We start from the raw sequence: 3974 nt of genomic DNA, 5'->3' as shown, positions 1-3974 counted from the left end.
GAAACAGTGTCAGACTTTGTTTTTTTGGGCTCCAAAATCACTGCAGGTGCTGATCGCAGCCATGAAATTAAAAGACGCTTGCTCCTTGCAAGGAAAGTTATGACCAACCTTGATAGTATATTCAAAAGCAGAGACATTACTTTGCCAACCAAGGTCCGTCTAGTCAAGACAATGGTTTTTCCCGTGGTCATGTATGGATGTGAGAGTTGGACTGTGAAGAAGGCTGATCTCTGAAGAATCAATGCTTTTGAACTGTGGTGTTAGAGAAGACTCTTGAGAGTCCTTTATACTGCAAGGAGATCCAACCAGTCCATTCTAAAGGAGATTGATCCTGGATGTTCATTGGAGGGACTGATGCTAAAGCTGAAGCTGCAATACTTTGGCCACCTCATGCGACGAGTTGACTCACTCGAAAAGACTCTGATGCTGGGAAAGGTTGTCGGCGGGAGGAGAAGGGGATGACGGAGAATGAGATGGCTGGATGGCATCACTGACTCTGTGGACATGAGTTTGAGTGTACTCCGGGAATTGGTGATGGACAGGGAGGGCTGGTGTGCTGTGGTTCATGGGGTCGCGGAGAGTCGGACACGACTGAGCGACTGAACTGAACTGAACTGAACTTAAAAACGGCTTGACAATAAATAGCTTGGCTGTTCTCAATTCCTGCTTCCCAGCGGGAGCTCCGGGAAAGCCTGGCCCAGGCTGTGAGGTCTCGCACGGTGCAGGCCTGGGGAGGTCGTGCGGCCCAGACATCAGAACTCATCGATCTTCCTCTGCAGACACTTGAGCATGGAATCCATGCCATGTGCCAAGCCCTAGATCTTCTTCACCACTTCGCATTCCCGTTTGTTGGCCTGCTCCAGCTCCAGCCTGATGTGGCAGCGCACAAGGGCCTTGGATTCCTCAAGCACGACGGGGTTGCAGGAGGCGAGCTCTTTGATGCGGACCATGACCTCCTGGGGGAAAGTCACAGGCCTGAACACCTGGGAGACCAGTCCTTTGCCGCAGGCCTCCTGGGACTTTAGCTTCCACCTACTGAGCAGCATTTCATTCGCGGATGCTCCTCCCATAATCTTGGGGAACGTGACGGTGGATCAGCCATCTGGACTCTGTCCGAGGGTGGTATAGGGCGTCTGGAACCACACCTTGTCGTTGGCCCAGGCCATATCACAGAGAGGCAGGATGGATGCTCGTAGCCCAATGGCCGGGCCATTCACAGCTATGATAATTGGTTTCTTGAACTGAATGATGGTGTTCACGAAATTTCTGATGGCCTGGACCATCCTGGTGCTCTCCCTCTTGTGGTCATCCGTCAGGCACCATTTGAAGTAGCTGAAGTCCAGGCTGCAGCAGAAGACGCTTCCCATGGCGCTGAGCAGTACCAGCTTGCTGTCTTCCGCCATGGCCCTTCTCAGCGCGCACTGCAGCTGCTGCATCACCTATGGGTTGAGCGAGTTGTTTGCGGACGACTTGGTGGACAGCACAATGTGGGTGAAGCCGTCCTGCTTCCGCTCCAGGATATCCCGGTACCTGTAGGCGCTCTCCCTCTGCCACACGCTGAAGCGCAGCCGCTTGTCAAAGGGCTGGTCTCGGCTGTCCTCGCTGAACTCCCTCTTTCTGGCCGTCATGCCCCTGGCCGATGTCTGCAGGGTGGTGGTCCTGTTGGCCATCATCGCGTCCCTGAATGGGGAGGTGCCTTTGCCATTCACGGCCAGCCCCTTGACCATGGCCTCCATCACGGGCCGGACTCCTGCAGCAACAGCGAGTGTATCAGGGGTCGGCTCCCAATCCGCACCCACTCAGCCCCTGGGTCCAGTAGGGCCCTGACCGGCTTCTTGGCAGCTGCCTCCACCGCAGGAGAGTCCTCCGTCCCCTGCTCACGGGGTCCGGCTTCTCGGAGTTCTGGTCCTGAAAGCCGTCCACTGCGCTCCTGCTCTTGATGGGGCTCTTGGGCACAAGCATCTTGATGCCCGACAGGGCCAGGTCCATGTTCTTGCGGGGGGCCAGGCCCTGCACGGAGCTCTTCCGGAATTTCTTGCTGGTGGCAAACAGTGGGCTGCTCTTGGCCTCGTGCTCCTTGCCCGCTAATAGTGCTCAGGTCGGTCGGGGAGGGGGACTTGGAGAAACTGTTCTTGCTGCATCTGGACATCTGCTTCCGGGCACTGTTTGGGGAGGTCCCATTGGTTCTGGTGAAGCTGCCCTCCTTCAGTTTCTCCCTGTGGCGCCAGTTGAAATGGTGGATGTACTCTTTGCAGTTCACCAGGTGCTGCTCTGGCTCCCAGGTGTCGTCCTCGCTGTCTTACCGTATACACCGAACCAAGTATTCTGTCTTCCCTTTTTTGGTTTTCCTTTTGTCAAGGATGCTTTCAGCATCTTACTGCTCCTCTGAGGCCATGGCGGGGAGCGGGGAGCGCAGTGTGGTGCAGGGCCGGCGGCGAGGCGCTGGTCAGACGGTGGCCCATACTTTGCTCCAGTCGGGTCCGGGGAAGCTGCTCTTCCTGCTCTGCACGCCGCTGCGCAGGGTGGGTGGGCTGGCGGGCGCTCATTCCCGCCATTGCGGGATGCTGCCCACATCGGTGCAGGCGCAGCTACAGGGCAGCGCCCTCCGAGGCACACTCTTCAAAGAACCTTGAAGACCATTTCATTCTGGACCACCTATCAGTAGACTTCCATCCCACATCTTTTTCTCAGTGTTCATGTAGCTCTCATCAGTGTTCTAGGTTCCAGTGTGCAACACCTGTCTTCAGACATTGAGAATAAACTGTATAAACGTGTCCTTGCTCCACTTGGAGCTACCTTTTTCGAATTTTTAGACACACTGATTTGCTTCAGAGGCCCTGAGCAGCCCTATATATACTCCTCCCCAGGGGGACATACCCTTATGATTTATGATGTCGGCAAGTCACTTCCCCAGGCAGTGGTGGCCCAGGTGGAGCATTGACAGCAAACAGCCCTAACCTGACACCTCTAGGAGATGATGCGTAGAAATTCAGATGGTTGGGTGGGATCAAAGAGGCATTTTGATACCGCTGATGAGACCTGAAAGCTCACCTGCCATCCGCACCACCCCCGCACTCACTCAACAAGGATGTGTCACATGTCGGGGGTAGTGCATCTCCTCCAAACCTGGCTTCACAGCCACGTTATTCAGGCTTTTATTCTTTTCTCTATCACAATTCACCATTATCTCATTTTTAAAATCTCACCTAAACTCCCTCTTTGCAAAGCAGGATGTACAAAGTGTCTGTGAAAATGAGAATCATTTCTCTTTCTTTGGAAAATCTGGTATTAAGGGACATTTTCAACCATTTAATTCCTTGCCGCCTACACGAAAACTTCCATCCCATCACATTTTGGCAATCTTCAGGTAGCTCGCCTCAGTATTTTCATTTCTAGTCTGAAATCCCTGTCTTCGGGCTGTAAGAATGCACTGTATACATTTGTCCTTGCTCCACTTGGAGCTGTCTTTTCTCATTTTGATAAGGTGCAGTGTTCTGCTCCAGAGGCCCTGAGCACTCCTATATATATAGCTCTCCAGGGAGCCACGCCCTTCTGCTGTATGAGGTCAATAAGACAGGTCCAAAGCCAGTGGTGGCCCTGGCTGAGACTTGACATCAAAAATCCCTATGGTGACAACACTATGGGAGGTTGTGGAGAATTTCAGATTGTTTGCTGGGATGAGGCATTTTCCATGTCCCTTTTGAGCCTGCCTTCCTCATCTCTCTCTAACTCCACACTGTTGTGTCACATGGCAGGTGTAGTGTGTCTCCTCAAGCCTGGGTTCACAGCCACACTAGTCAGGCTTTCATTCTGTTCTCACTAACCATTCACTACTATCTAGATTTTAAGAACTTGCCTAAAATCCCACCTTGATAGTATGTTGTATTGAAGTTTCTGTGGAAAGCTACACTTGGAGCAGGATTTTGCCAGTTTGAAGGTTCCAGAGTTCTGCTCAAGAGGCCCTGAGCAATCCT

The 3974-nt window shown here is 53.0% G+C and overlaps 1 pseudogene; it reads right to left on the bottom strand.

The window, feature by feature from the left end:
* Positions 1 to 752: 752 nt before the first annotated feature.
* On the bottom strand, positions 753 to 2395 carry LOC129538933 (chromodomain Y-like protein pseudogene; annotated as a pseudogene).
* Positions 2396 to 3974: the final 1579 nt, after the last annotated feature.

This window comes from Moschus berezovskii, chromosome Y (genome assembly GCF_049115385.1).
Source record: "Moschus berezovskii isolate FMDL1 chromosome Y, NW_MosBer_1.0, whole genome shotgun sequence".
In the NCBI taxonomy this organism is placed as follows: Eukaryota; Metazoa; Chordata; class Mammalia; order Artiodactyla; family Moschidae; genus Moschus; species Moschus berezovskii.
The sequence above is the reverse complement of the archived record's forward strand: the minus strand, read 5'-3'. Positions and strand labels throughout refer to the sequence as shown.